The sequence below is a fragment of the Rana temporaria genome, chromosome 7, assembly GCF_905171775.1.
Source record: "Rana temporaria chromosome 7, aRanTem1.1, whole genome shotgun sequence".
In the NCBI taxonomy this organism is placed as follows: domain Eukaryota; kingdom Metazoa; phylum Chordata; class Amphibia; order Anura; family Ranidae; genus Rana; species Rana temporaria.
This window is the reverse complement of record NC_053495.1, coordinates 109,910,093-109,926,033: the sequence shown is the minus strand read 5'-3', so window position 1 is coordinate 109,926,033 and position 15,941 is coordinate 109,910,093. Positions and strand designations below refer to the sequence as shown.

The 15,941-nt window shown below is 43.0% G+C and overlaps 1 protein-coding gene and 1 long non-coding RNA gene across 9 annotated transcripts in view; one reads left to right on the top strand and one right to left on the bottom strand.

Moving 5' to 3' along the window:
* The window catches only part of LOC120946232 (complement factor H-like), a 3,139,400-nt gene that overhangs the window by 2,242,844 nt on the left and 880,615 nt on the right, over nucleotides 1–15,941 (bottom strand). The window lies entirely within an intron of this gene.
* On the top strand, nucleotides 160–15,454 carry LOC120946237. The gene is made up of 4 exons (XR_005750655.1): nucleotides 160–241; nucleotides 12,673–12,797; nucleotides 12,884–12,955; nucleotides 15,306–15,454. It is a non-coding gene; the product is annotated as an uncharacterized LOC120946237 (long non-coding RNA).

Here is a 15,941-nt window from a genome sequence, read left to right as displayed (position 1 = left end):
CTTATGGATCCAGCTCTTCCCCTCGCTAAACACTGTGTCCACTATGTATGTAACACTCTCTTTTCTTATTCTCACTTCTCTCAACCATATCCCTTGATGTAGCAAACAAACTATCTCTCTCTCTCTCTCTCTCTCTCTCTCTCTCTTTCTCTTTCCCAGTAAAGTGAAAGTAATGCTACTGTATGACCTTGAAGAGGAATTAGAAGAAGAAGAACTCATATAGCAGGATTTCTAGACTTTGGTAAGTATTAAATTAATAAAATTTTTATCATATATCTAATGAGAAACTTTTTTTTTCTTCTGGCTGAAAATCGACCTTGTCAAGAAGGGGGTGAAAGTGCGCTGGTGGTTAAAGCGGAGCTCCACCCTAAAGTGGAACTTCCACTCATCGGATCCCTCCCCCCCTCCAGTGTCACATTTGACACTTTTCAGGGGGAGGGGGTTGCAGATACCTGTCAAAGACACTGTGTGGGATTCGGCGGGTAGTGCGTCACTACCCGCCCGCTGTGTTCTGGAAAACACTCGGCTCCAAGAACACAACAGGGTCCAGTGAGGATGGCGCTGTGCGACTAACGCATGCGCCGTAGGGAATCGGGCAGTAAAGCCTGAGTGCTTCACTTCCTGATGACCTCACCGAGGATGGCGGTGGGGGCAGCAGAGTGATGAGCGATCGCTCGTCCTCTGCTGCCGACATCGCTGAACTCCAGGACAAGTAAGTGCCCTAGTATTAAAAGTCAGCAGCTGCAGTATTTGTAGCTGCTGGCTTTTAATATTTTTTTTCCGGCGGAGATCCGCTTTAATAAGCAAAAGTTCATCCAGTTGTTTAAATTTCCATATTTTTTTAAATAAAGTTTTCTCTATACAAATATAAAAAAATACAAAAATAGAAAAAATTACAAAAAATTAAAAGCATTATGCTATAAAACATCAAACGCTGTAAACAATAACAATACACTTGTTAAACTGAGTGCAGATTTTAGCTGCAACATTCAGATGGTAGGGTCAGAAGGTGCATTTTTGTCAATAACAGGGGATTCTGGTGCGGTTTGATATGCTGCACTGTGGCGAGAGATTGCCTGCAGCATATCAAACCGCATTTTTGCCAGTTCCCTGCGCCATTCTTCCTCAAAGCGCAAAAAAACATTTGGAAACAATCTGCCTGTTGCCTAATTAACGTATGCACATTTTGAATTAATTGCCGTACTTCACTCAGTACAGTCTGCAGCAAATAATCTGTTCTTGGTGCATCCGCACTCTGACTTGCTGCAGACTGTACTGGAGAAGACGGTGGCACATTTCCATGCCCTTCATGACCTCCTCCTCAGGCGAAAAAACAGCTTGTGGTGGTGGTGAACTGTTGATGCTGCTGTGTTCCAGCAATGTCTGCATTAGTATGTTCTCTCTGTCACAACCACCACTGCCTTCGGAGGATTCGAATAGGGGGGATGTTGTAAAGCCAAGGTCATTGTCATTGTGTAGGTTTTCATGATCTGAAAGAGAAGAATTAGGCATTGTAAATGATTACATAAATAGAAATAAAATTAATTCTATACTAAAAGCATTACATGTTATTCTTATGGTAACATACATTTATCAAATACTATTTGCATTCTACCTATAAGGCCGCGTACACACGGTCGGTCCATCCGATGAGAATGGTCCAACGGACCGTTTTCATCGGTTCACCGCTGAAGCGGCCTGATGGTCTGATGTGCGTACACACCATCAGTTCAAAATCCGATCGGGTCAGAACTAGGGTTGTCCCGATACCGATACTAGTATCGGTATCAGGACCGATACAGAGCATTTGCGCGAGTACTCGTACTCGCGCAAATGCTCCCGATGCTTCAGCCGAGACAGTCACAGCCGAGATTTGTCAGAGCCGCGGCTGGGTCCCGGGTGTGATGACGGACCCCCCCCCCGCCCGCAAAGCCAGGCTTCAGCCTGTGCGTCACTGCCTCCCTGTCACTGCCATGCCGCCCGCTGGTCATCTGAGCAGCCGAGGTGCACAACATTACGGGTCTGAAGTGGGGGGGGGGTCTGTATTGTAGGTGGGGGGGTGTCTTTATTATAGGGGGGGGTCTGTATTGTAGGGGGGGTCTATATTTTAAGGAGGAGGTCTGTTTTGTAGGGGGAGGGAGGTCTGTTTTGTAGGGGGAGGGGGGTCTGCACTGTAGGGGGAGGGGTCTGTGTAACATGTCAGCAGCGGAACGTCCCTACGCTCATCTTGGTACACCCTGTACTCCGCTGCTCCGTAAGCAGCAGCAGACATCTTGTTACACCCAGCCTGAGCTATATAGGCTGGGTGTAACAAGATGTCTGCTGCTGCTTACTGCAGCGGAGTGCAGGGTGCATTTTTTTTTTTTATAAATTCAGTGTCATTTTTCGCAGTATTTCAGTGCCAGCAACCTGTCAGTGCAATCAGTGCCCACAAGTGCCACCTCTCAGTGCAATTAGTGCCATCTATCAGTGCCCACAAGTGCCACCTATCAGTGCAATTAGTGCCATCTCTCAGTGCCCACGAGTGCCACCTATCAGTGCCAGCCACCTATTAGTGCCCATCAGCGCCAGTCACCAGTCAGTGCCCATAAGTGCCGCCTATCAGTGCCAGCCACCTGTCAGTGCCACCTAACAGTCCCCATCTGTCAAACTGCCACATGACATGAAAAAAAAGTATCGGTATTCAGTATCGGCGAGTACTTGGGAAAAAGTATCGGTACTTGTACTCGGTCTTAAAAAAGTGGTATCGGGACAACCCTAGTCAGAACGCACTGACGTAAAACACACGACGTGCTGAAAAAAACTAAGTTCAATGCTTCCAAGCATGCGTCGACTTGATTCTGAGCATGCGCTGGTTTTGAACTGATGCTTTTGTGGACTAACCATCGGTTTGGACATATCGGGCAGCGGTCCATCGGTTCGATTTTAAAGCAAGTTCTATACTACTTTCAACCACTGACTTGAGGGCATGATAGTCATCAGGCGCCTAAAGTGCAGCTGAAGGCAGATGTAGGACTTCTGCCTTCTGAGCAAGACAATAGCCCAGTGAGTTCAAGGTAAAGGGAATATTTGTTTATACACAAAAAACAAAAACAGTTCATAGGGACTTTTTATTTATTGTGAGGTGAGGAATATGCATTAGGTGAGTCAAAATTTTGATAGTTGTTTATGTCCTTTTTTATGTTTATTCCAGCGTAGAAGGTGTAGATGTCGATGATATGCCCTGTTTATTTAAATCAACAGCTTTTTTACTTACTCTGAGGAGGAATTAACCACTGCTTTATCCCTGGCACAGATGTCCAACGATCTCTGGGGCAGATCCTCAAAGATCTGCACAGCATATCTGAGATACGCTACGCTGCCGTAATTTACCTGGCTTTGGTTTGAATCCAGAAAGAATTTGCGCCGTAAGTTACGGCGGCGTAGTGTATTTCTCGCAGGGGAAGGGCGCGGAATTCCAATGCGGCGAGTAGGGGGCGTGTTTCATTTAAATGAAGCGCGTCCCCGCGCCGAACGAACTGCGCATGCCCCGTCCGTCAAAACTCCCAGGGTGCATTGCTCCAAATGACGTCGCAAGGATGTCATTGTTTTCGACGTGAACGTAAATGGCGTCCAACCCTATTCATGGACGACTTACGCAAACAACGTAAAATTTTCAAAATTTTACGCGGGAACGACGGCCATACTTAACATTGAGTACGCCACCAGATAGCAGCTTTAACTATACGCCGGAAAAAGACGAACGAAAACGACGTAAAAGAATACGACGGCCGCTCGTACGTTTGTGGATCGTCGGAAAAAGCTAATTTGCATACTCGACGCGGATTACGACGTGAACGCCACTCAGCGGCCGCCGGAAAATTGCATCTTAGATCCGACAGCGTACTAAGGCGTACGCCTGTCGGATCTAACACAGATGCCGTCGTATCTTGTTTGGTGGATACCAAAACAAAGATACGACGCACAAAATTTAAAATTACGCGGCGTATCAACAGATACGCCGGTGTAATTTCTTTGAGGATCTGCCCCTCTCTGTTAAGGAAAAATGAAAAACTAATGTTGTAGATACAGTAAACTTTTAGGGATATTAACCCAAAAATTAACTTTTTGGGTTTAATATTAATGAAGAAAAAAAATGAAGTGTACAGTGTTTTTTAAAGCCTAGCTTTTTTTTAATATATCTTAATGCATTTTATCTCTGAAGTTTAACCCTTAAAATAAATTAGTTGATGAGATTCCTACCTCTAAATACTCCAGTTTTAATTTCTTGAGCCCCATTGCAATCCAAGAAACCACCTAGTTATTGGGGAACAATCACTGAGAAGGATGACTTTGGAGTAACAGTGATGGACACCAGAGAAGGAGGATTGGGGCCAGGGGCGGACTGACCATTTAGTCACTCGGGCACTGCCCGAGGGCCCCATGCCACTAGGGTGCCCCATCAGGGTTGCCAGGCTCAGTAAAACCAGGGACAGTATGTAAAAATCAGTGTTTTTTTTTACATCTGTCCCTGATATGTCCGAAACTGACATGCTTTTGATGTAAAAATCCAGAGATTTTAGCTGCCGCGCCTCTGCACTGCCTCCTGGCGTGGTGGCCATCTGTAAGTCCAGGGGCCCCATAATCTTCCATTGCCCGGGGGCCCCATGAGTTGTCAGTCCGCCCCTGATTGGGGCCACTCCATGCATTTTTTTTCCATATCAGGTGAAGATTTAATCCATCCATTCACAAATGACTGGCTTAGTATTTTTTTTAAAGGAGAACAGTCTACTGACACTCTCAGCCACTAAATAGACAGCAGTATTGTCATTGTTATCAGGGTTGTAAACTGCAGAAGAACACAAATGTGGTATATCTGCCTAACCAGCAAACTGTAGAGTCCCAGGTAAGGGGGACAATAGTTCCTATTCGGAGCGGTTTGTCATTTCAGCAAAGAACTGGCCCTGAATACTCAGCATATTTGCATACTACTGTTGTAAAACAAAAACTGTTAAATAAATGTTTAAGGCCCCTTTCACACGTGGCGGAATCAGTAATGTGCACACTGAAATATTTTGTTTCGTAATTTCGTTTTCGTCAGAAAAATAAATTTATTTAGTTACTCCCGAAAATCGTTTTGATTTATTTCGTTTTTCGTTGGGAATAGCTTTCGTCCGAAAATCCAGATATACTTGGTTTCTGTCGAATGGTCAAAGAATATTCGACAGAATATACGCCGAATCGTACATTTCTGGTCGAATATTCCGCCTACAAGAATTCTAATGTTGTATGACTAGTAATAATAATAATAAATAATTATATTATTATTATTTATTATTACTAGTCAACCAGCATTTGAATTTTTCTATAGCCTATAGGCCGAGCATTAAAAATGTACGAGTGCAGTATATCTTCTTCGTCAATATACACCATAAGCCTTCAATTACAGATTTGGCGATTTTCGATGCTTTGTCAAATCTTCGTCGTTCAATTCCTAACCTAGCCGACTTAGTTTGGTTTCACATTCGTTTCTCCATCTTCTTCTCCATCTCCTGCTCCAACACAATATGGCGGCACCCGAAGGCGTCCATTTCGACCCAGCCATGTTGGTTCAGGTTCCTCAGCCTGGGCCTAGTACTTCTGCTGCAGCAGATTCCCCAGCCCCTATATCACCCCTCCATCACTGTGGCCCCCGCTCCAGGGAGACCAGTCCACAGTGGAAGTTGGAGAAGTGGGAGGGGATCTCCAAAAAAGTAGAGGCGATGTATCGCCATCGGCCTGACCCGCTTGCCTGCCGTAAAAAATTCAGCGACATAAAGCGGTAAGTAACGTGTCTGATTTATTTTTATTTTTTTACATTTTAACCAGTTCAGCCCCAGAGGATTTGGCTGCCAAATGACTGTGCCACTTTTATGCGTTTTGGCACTGCGTCTCTTTAACTGAAAATTGCGTGTGGCTCCAAAACAAAATTGAAGCCCCTTTTTTCCCCACAAATAGAGCTGTCTTTTGGTGTTATTTGATCACTTCATTGATGTACGCTGATAAGGCTGCACCAATGGGCATTGGGCACCGATAGGTGGCACTGATGGGCACCCATGGGCTGCACTGATGGGCACCGATAAGACGGCACTGATGGACTGCACTGATTGGGCAATGGTAAGGCGGCACTGATGGGCACCAATAAGGCGGCACTGGTGGGCACTCAGAGGTGGTACTGATGGGTGGCACTGAAGGGCATTGATAGGTGGAACTGGTGGGCACTGACAATTGGCACTAATAGGTGGCACTGATAGGTGTCAGTGATGGGTGACAATGATGTGCACTGGTAGGTGACATTGATAGGCAGCACTGCTAGGTGGCACTGATGAGGCACTGACTGGCACCACTGGTGGGCATTGCTAGGTGGCAGTGATGGGCATTGATAGGTGGCAGTATAGCACTGACAGGTGGCACTGGTGGTCACTGTGGGCATTGGCAGGGGGCACTGGCAGGTGGTACTTGTGTCCACTGAGGCAGAATTGCCTCTTCCACTGGGGATCGATGTCCCTTACTCAACAGCCAGTGAGCGCCTTATTTTTCTCCTCACGCTGTGACCGCGAGGAGAAAAAAAAGATTACCAAGCTTTGTTTTGATCATGTGATCAGCTGTCATTGGCTGATAGCTGATCACATGGACCGGGCCCCTTACTCGGATCCGTGATCACCCGAGTCTCAGTGAAAGAAGAAGATTTTCACTGCTCCAGGTGAGCCTTGTAGACAATCAGGAACGGTTGGATTACCAAGGTGCTGGCAATGCACGTAGCAATAGCAGCAAGAAGAGAGAAATGGATAGCCGCACTCCAGAATAACTTTTCAAAAAAGTTGTCTTTTATTTTCAAGCAGGGACATGCATAATCACCACAACCATAAACCAGGACAGCCGACGTGTTTCGCACTTTTGGTTAGTGCTTAATCATGGCTGAAGTATGGTTCAAACACAATGAAATTTATACCAAACATCAAATCTAACATGTGATTTTCTCAGCCTATGGCATCAAGGAATTAATTAAAGGGTCACTAAAGGAAATTTTTTTTTTGGCTGAAATGACTGTTTACAGGGCATAGAGACATGATAGTTAACTGATTCCTTTTAAAAATGATTAAAAATTGATAAAAAAACAATCATATAATGTGCCTGCAGTGTAGTTTCGTTTTTGCTGTTGTTTGCTGGTTCTCTGATGTACAGAGAGCCACTAGAGGGCAGTCAGCCAATAGAGAGCAGTGATACTTTGTCTAAAACTCCTCAGCACCAATCCAGTTTCGTTTTACACACAGCTCCTTGATTAGTGACCACCGTGAGAAATCTCCCAGTACTGTGGTCATTAGGAAACAGGCAACCAGAAGGTGTCCAAAACAGAGAGGATTTACAGCAACATCAAAGCAAAAACGAACAATGAGGACATGAAACCAGGACTGCAGCAAGGTAAAGGAAGCTATTTAGCTAAAAAAAAAAATTCCTTTAGTGACCCTTTAAAAGAGGGTGCACACCCAAAATCAAGGCAATTAGGAAAAATACACATGTGTATAAAAAAAACATCAATACATCTTAAACCCTATAAAGTACACAATGTATGCATAGATTTCTAAAAAGCAAAAAAGGGGGGGGGGCATAAAAATTTATATACTTTTGAAAATAAAATATATAATGGTGGAATAATAAAATATATATAGAATATAGATAAAAGGGCATGTACCCACATGTCTGTTGGAGCGACATATACATGCATGAAGTCGAGCAAACCTAAACCTAAATACATGTGTATAAACGGGAACACAAGAATATGTGTATATAAATATATGAATGACCCATGTGAAATAAAAAAGATTTTCTTGGGTAATAGAAATAAGTGACATAATAATGTGTCCCATGTGAATGAGTATGCACAAAACAATATAAAGTATATAAATGTGCAAGTGTATGTAAACTAAAATGCATAAATTATAATATAGATAAAATTGTGTAATGTGCAATAAAAAACATTGCACATGTATATATGTATATGCATATAAAGTGAAAAGTGAAGTGAAGGGAAGAAAGGATTACGCTATACTGGAGTGCTATACAATATGTATATGGGCAAAAATTCCGGACGTGGTCAAAGGAAAAGTGTGTGTATGAATAGAGTGAATAAATAAAGTACAGACCAGTATTACATGCATCATATGTGTGGGAAACTGCTAATGCGGGGATGAAATCTATTAGTATAGTGATGAAAATGGAAAGGGAACAAGATCCCATGTGAACAAAAATATGCATCATTATCAAAGCCGAGGGGCCATACACGGATAGATGGGAAAATCGGACAGATAAAAAGTAAAAAGCTAGCATCATATGGTGCTAATCAGTAGTGGTTATGCATGTCCAGGTTGGTCTCAAATCTAATCATAGAATGGGACGTGTCAAATCCCTGTGTAACAAAGGAATACACAGCGACCGCATCGATACAAATGTAGATGTGATGACCAATGTGGCTGATGTAAATCCATAGTTAATTTCTTATCTAAAATCACGATAAAAAAATATAGGTAAAAGTCTCCAGAGCAGCTATAAAAGCAAAAAATAAAAAATAAAAGCTGCAGGGTGGAGACTCAAATGGCACACAACACACATATACGTAGATGATAGCAGGAATAGGCGCACATGCATGTATATATGCATAAGCAGATGTTTTGTCGTTGTAAGAAAAAAAATTAAAATAAAAATGTAATCAAAGACACACATCTGCCTACAACATAAAGTTTGCTGTGTGTCTGGTGATGGCTATATCTTAAGCCGCAGCCCGCGTGTATCCAAAGGAACAGAAAAGAGAGAGGAGCAAAAGGGAAAAGTTAAGGGATAAACTAAAAAGTTTCTTACAACGACAAAACATCTGCTTATGCATATATACATGCATGTGCGCCTATTCCTGCTATCATCTACGTATATGTGTGTTGTGTGCCATTTGAGTCTCCACCCTGCAGCTTTTATTTTTTATTTTTTGCTTTTATAGCTGCTCTGGAGACTTTTACCTATATTTTTTTTATCGTGATTTTAGATAAGAAATTAACTATGGATTTACATCAGCCACATTGGTCATCACATCTACATTTGTACCGATGCGGTCGCTGTGTATTCCTTTGTTACACAGGGATTTGACACGTCCCATTCTATGATTAGATTTGAGACCAACCTGGACATGCATAACCACTACTGATTTGCACCATATGATGCTAGCTTTTTATCTTTCCGATTTTCCCATCTATCCGTGTATGGCCCTTCGGCTTTGATAATGATGCATATTTTTGTTCACATGGGATCTTGTTCCCTTTCCATTTTCATCACTATACTAATAGATTTCATCCCAGCATTAGCAGTTTCCCACACATATAATGCATTCAATACTGGTCTGTACTTTATTTATTCACTCTATACATACACACACTTTTCCTTTGACCACGTCCGGAATTTTTGCCGATATACATATTGTATAGCACTCCAGTATAGAGTAATTCTTTCTTCCATTCACTTCACTTTATATGCATATACATATATACATGTGCAATGTTTTTTATTGCACATTACACAATTTTATCTATATTATAATTTATGCATTTTAGTTTACATACACTTGCACATTTATATACTTTATATTGTTTTGTGCATACTCATTCACATGGGACACATTATTATGTCACTTATTTCTATTACCCAAGAAAATCTTTTTTATTTCACATGGGTCATTCATATATTTATATACACATATTCTTGTGTTCCCGTTTATACACATGTATTTAGGTTTAGGTTTGGTCGACTTCATGCATGTATATGTCGCTCCAACAGACATGTGGGTACATGCCCTTTTATCTATATTCTATATATATTTTATTATTCCACCATTATATATTTTATTTTCAAAAGTATATATATTTTTATACCCCCCCTTTTTTTGCTTTTTTGAAATCTATGCATACATTGTGTACTTTATAGGGTTTAAGATGTATTGATGTTTTTTTTATTCACATGTGTGTTTTTCCTAATTGCCTTGATTTTGGGTGTGCACCCTCTTTTAACTACTTGACAACCGGGCCTATTTTGGCACTTCTCTCCTTCATGTAAAAATCAACATTTTTTTGCTAGAAAATTAATCAGAACCCCCAAACATTATATATTTTTAGCAGACATCCTAGGGAATAAAATGGCAGTCATTGCAATACTTTTTGTCACACCGTATTTGCGCAGCGGTCTTACAAGCGCACTTTTTTTGGGAAAAAATCATTTTTTTTTATTAAAAAATAAGACAACAATAATTTTTGCCCAATTTTTTTATATATTGTGAAAGATAATGTTACGCCGAGTAAAATGATACCCAACATGACACGCTTAAAAATTGCGCCCGCTCATGGCATGGCGTCAAACTTTTACCCTTAAAAATCTCGATCGCGGCGATACCTCACTTGTGTGGTTTGAACACCGTTTTCATATGCGGGCGCTACTCGCGTATGCGTTCGCTTCTGTGCGCAAACTCGTCGGGACGGGGCGTTTTAAAAAAAAAAATTTTGTTTTCTTATTTATTTTTATTTATTTTTATAATTTTTTACACTGAAATAAAAAAAATAAAAAAAATATCACTTTTATTCCTATTACAAGGAATGTAAACATCCCTTGTAATAGAAAAAAGCCTGACAGGTCCTCTTAAATATGAGATCTGCGGTCAAAAAGACCTCAGATCTCATATTTAGGCTTAAATGCAAAAAAAGAAAAAAAATTAAGCTGTCATTTTTTCAAATGACAGAAAGAATTTTTTTGCTTTAAGACGCTGGGCGGGACTGACGTTTTGACGTCACTTCCGCCCAGCAGAGATATGGGGACGGGTGGGGGCGATTTTTCCCTCAGTCGCATCCCCACACAGGTGCCGAACAGACCCGATCGCCTCCGCCGTTACCGACGGCTCCGGTAAGCGGCGGAGGGCGCGGGAGAGTGGCGGGAGGGGGGGGGGCCTCTCCCGCCACCGATAACGGCGATCTCGCTGTGAATCCGCCGCGGAGACCGCCGTTATCGTTTACAGGACCGTTGGCACTAAAGATGGATACCTCGGTTGTGTTAGCAGCTGCTGCCGTTACCGAGATATCCATCTTTAAAGTGCCGCCGTTAATAGACGTAAGGCGGTTGTTAAGTGGTTAATTAATTCCTTGATGCCATAGGCTGAGAAAATCACATGTTAGATTTGATGTTTGGTATAAATTTCATTGTGTTTGAACCATACTTCAGCCATGATTAAGCACTAACCAAAAGTGCGAAACGCGTTGGCTGTCCTGGTTTATGGTTGTGGTGATTATGCATGTCCCTGCTTGAAAATAAAAGACAACTTTTTTGAAAAGTTATTCCGGAGTGCGGCTATCCGAGTCTCAGTGACTCGGTGATCACAGCACGCCCTGCAGGGGGCACTCGGGGCGCACGCAAAGGGGAGGACATATATTGATGTATATTGGGGTCTGTGCTGTAGCTGTCATTTGACAATAGTGCAGGCGCTAGTGGTTAAATATATTTGCCACGATCATTGTAAGAGGAATATTTCCATGACAGTTATTTTATTTGTTCTTAGTTTATCACTAATCTGAGCAGTGAGGGCCAGATTCACGTAGGTGAGCGGCGGCGTAACGTATCGTAGATACGTTACACCGCCGCAAGTTTTCATCGCAAGTGCCTGATTCACAGAGCACTTGCGGTGAAAACTACGCCGGCGGCCTCCGGCGCAAGGCGGGCCAATTCAAATGGGCGTGTGCCATTTAAATTAGGCGCGCTCCCGCGCCGGACCTACTGCGCATGCTCAGTTTCGCAATTCCCATCGTGCTTTGCGCGCCGTGACGTCATTTTTTCGAATGGTGACGTGCATAGCGTACTTCCGTTTTACCGGACGTGTTACGCAAATGACGTTAAATTTTTAATTTCGACGCGGGAACGACGGCCATACTTTATACAGCAATACAATTGCTGTGTAAAGTTAGGGCAGGTCAAATAATGACTAACTTTGCGACGGGAAACTAGAATAGCGGCGACGTAGCGAACGCGAAAATCTGTCGTGGATCGCCGTAACTCCTAATTTGCATACCGACGCTGGTTTACGACGCAAACTCCCCCCAGCGGCGGCCGCAGGACTGCATCCTAAGATCCGACAGTGTAAAACAATTACACCTGTCGGATCTTATGGATATCTATGCGTAACTGATTCTATGAATCAGTCGCATAGATAGAAACAGAGATACGACGGCGTATCAGGAGATACGACGGCGTATCAGGAGATACGCCGTCGTATCTCTTTGGTGAATCTGCCCCTAAGTGCTTTTGAGTTACACTTGACCACCTGTAGATTACGCCCCCTTTCTGACCAGGCCATCTTCTTGTATTTATATTTAGCGTGCTGCAGCTTTAACTGACACAATTGCACGCTCCTGCGATGTACTACCCAAATCAAATTCACGCCCTTTTTCCCACCACATATAGAGCTTTTTTTGCAAATCTTGTGCTACATGAAAAAGTGCGCCTAATCCAAAAATTCCATTTGCATGTTTCATTCTATGGGTTCATTCTACATTTGTTTCATGTGTTGATGTCATTTTCAGATTACAATTGTAGTTTAATTATGGAATCCGTGTCTCTTCTCTTTTTGTTTTGCAGTTCCATTGTGCGCAAACGCAGGCAGCCAGGGCGCCGAGGAAAGCAGGTGTCTCTCCTGCCCCATGAGGCAGAGCTGTTAGCGGGGATAGGGGAGGATGAGATTACCCAGCTCCAGGCTCATCAAGGTTGGTCTCAGGATTGCATTGTGTGCAGGACATTTTTTTTGTCAAGCATCCGACATTTACCATGTTGTGTTTGATTTTATTTAAAGATCGTATCAAGGCCCAGCGCCACCGGAAGAGGAGGGCGGAGGAGCAGGAGTCCTCCACTTCATCATCAAGCAGTAAGTACTGTAGTGTACTAGTAGTAGTACTAGAAATGTACTAGTTGTCAGTGGCGGCTGGTGCTCAAAATTGTTGGGGGGATCAAACGAAAAAAAAAATTGCAGCCTCACTGTGCCTATCAAATGCAGCCACTGTGAAATCAATTATCACCACTGTGCCATGCATCAAACGCAGCCACTGTGCCAATTGTTACCATTGTGCCCATTGTTGCCACGGTGCATGTCACTGTGCCCTTTAATTGTCGCCACTGTGCCCATTGTCGCCACTGTGCCCATTGTCACCACTGTACCCATTGATGCCACTGTGCCCTTTGTTGCCGCTGTGCTCTGATAGGCACTTCCGTACAGCCAACCAGCTGCCGTTATTCCGGTAGCCGGCGCCTGTATACCTTTTTTTTGTATTTTCCAGGCAAATATAGTTTTTTAAATATGAAATGCTGACGTCATACCTTGTCTAAAAATGGTTGTGATTTCTTCTGCAAGGCCTTGGTTTAGCTGCCATTATTAATTATTTATTAGTCCCCCTCTGCAGTTGATTCGAGTCTTCCTGTTAGCATTACCTGTGCTTGTTAAACCCTCAACGCCACTTCCCTGATCACGCCACCTTCTTGCTGCAGTTCAGATTCCCAGTCTGAGTCAATCACTGTCATCGTGAATAACACAGCTGGCTGGAGGGGGTGTGTCAGACAATAATCTCCAACTATTGGCTGGCAGTCCCTGGACATGTTCAATCTCTGGCATGCCCCTGATGCATGCATTAACACTTTCCTCATGATGTCTGGTGCCTCACCTTTGGCATCATCTAAAGCAGGGGTCTCCAAACTGTGGCCCGAGGGCTAGATGGGGCCCCTTGCTAGCCTTTATCCATCCCTTGGACATTATTACTCCCACTGGCACCAACAATGGGGCACTATTTCCTCCACTGATACCATTGATGGGATATTATTCCTCCTACTAAGAGGGGCACTACACGTTCTATTGCCCAGTGGCCAGTGCCCACCAACCCTTAGGCCATATTTATTCTTACTGATGCCGGGCATCGAACATTTCTACCCCTGCTAGCCACAGACACAACCATGCCCTCCTAAAGCCTGAAGGACAATAAACTGGCCCTTTGTTTGAAAAGTTTGGAGACCCCTGATCTAAAGCAAAAAATTGTAAATGACCTTGTGACCTCGTAGATCTTTGTGCAGTCAAATATCTATAAAAAGTCAGAGTCTTTAGGCTATAGTTCAGACTCCACAGTGTATTGTTTTGCAATGCACATAGGCAAGGCTGTTTAGTTTAGTGATATATTTTTATTTTACATGTATTCTGGAGTTTTTATTTAACTGCTCAATTTTGTCTAGTGGTTTTGTTTGAGAAGTTTTAGACATACTGATCCTTGAATCCCCAGTGGTTGTACACATTTCCATGCACCCTCTCTTACCTCCACTTAAATGGTCTAGGGCTTCTGAAGTTATTATTATTGAGACCTGCATAGGTCTTAATGGCTCTGGGAGAGACCAGACCACCACTGCAGTATCAGAGGGGAGCAGATGAAGCACCAGCTGCCGGGATATCGAAGGTTCAGTAATTGTAAATTCTCTTTTATACCTCCTAGCCTAGACCAGGAGTGAGTAACCTACCTAGCCTAGAACAGGAGTGGGGCTTATTCAATCAGTGGCCAAGTGGCCATACAAAATTATCAACTTTAAAAACTTAGTAGCCGGCTATATTTTATTAAACAACTTTTTATTAGGTCATCCCTAATGCAATGGCTTAAATGGCTTCTCTTTGGTGTGTGTAATGTTAATAGCTGGTATAGCTAATGTTTTTCTACTTGCAAGTGCATATTTTTTCTTCCATATTTGCGACAGTCAGTCTTGATGAGGTAGATTAGTTAGTGGTGGTCGGTCAGCACTTAGGTGTCCATTACACCTTAAGATTTTCTCTAGGGACCAAGTGGATGCGCCATGCTACCAATCGGATAAAATCTTGCGGAGATTCCCCTTTACACTGCTTGATGTGTAGAGGGGAATCCCTTTGTATTCTGGCCGTCTGGCCTGGGGAGGACACTCAGCTCCGCCCTGGTCAGAGTACAGTACAGTACTACACCTTCCTGCACAGCTCTGCAAACTTGCTATGACGCAGCGAATTGACACAGACACCACTATCTCCTACACACAAATTGATTAGGTGCATCTCACTGAATATCAAAAATTGAAAACTGGTATGTAAGTGAAAACATCTCAAGATGTTACATGATTGTCTACAAGGGCTGGGAGATAATTGCCTTTACATAATGTTAGGGTGAAGAATCCATGTGTATTTCTATTGTATTACCTAATGTATTTTCTTTTCTTCACAGATCAAGATGAATTGTTCATTTTTGACCTCCACGCAGTGGACGAAGGCCTGGACCTGGACGCGTCTGGTTCGGCTCACCATTCTTCCTCCCCAGCAGTTTCTCCGGCACATCATCTCCTCCACCCTTCAGCATCCCCCTACCTGGGCATACCCATTGGCGCAGGCGCCTCCTTCCCAATGCATCAGACAGATCCAGGACACGCCCACTCTCCAGAGCCATGTGAGGATCTGCGGCGCATTGTGGAGTGCCAAGAGAGACACTATAGGAGGCTGTCTCACTCTTTGGCCCTCCACAATCGCCGGCAGATGCGGCAATATGTGGCTCTGGAGAGGTACCAACGGGCAACAAGGAGGATGGTGTGTCAGCATTTGGCAGCCATTAATTTGACCCTAGAACGCCTGGTCACCAGGTTGGAGGGAAACCAGAGTTAATAATTTTTATTTTTTTTTATTTTTTTTATACATGTTAATTTGAAATAAAAAAAAAATGTGTTCAGAAATAATTGTTTTCTTGAGTTTTTCTTTCCTTGTTAGGTTCATTAGGTGATGTACTGTATGTAAATGAACTAGTCCATGTATTGTTACTAACTTACATTTAACCATCAGGCTGAACTTAGAAAATTTAAGAGATTTCTCT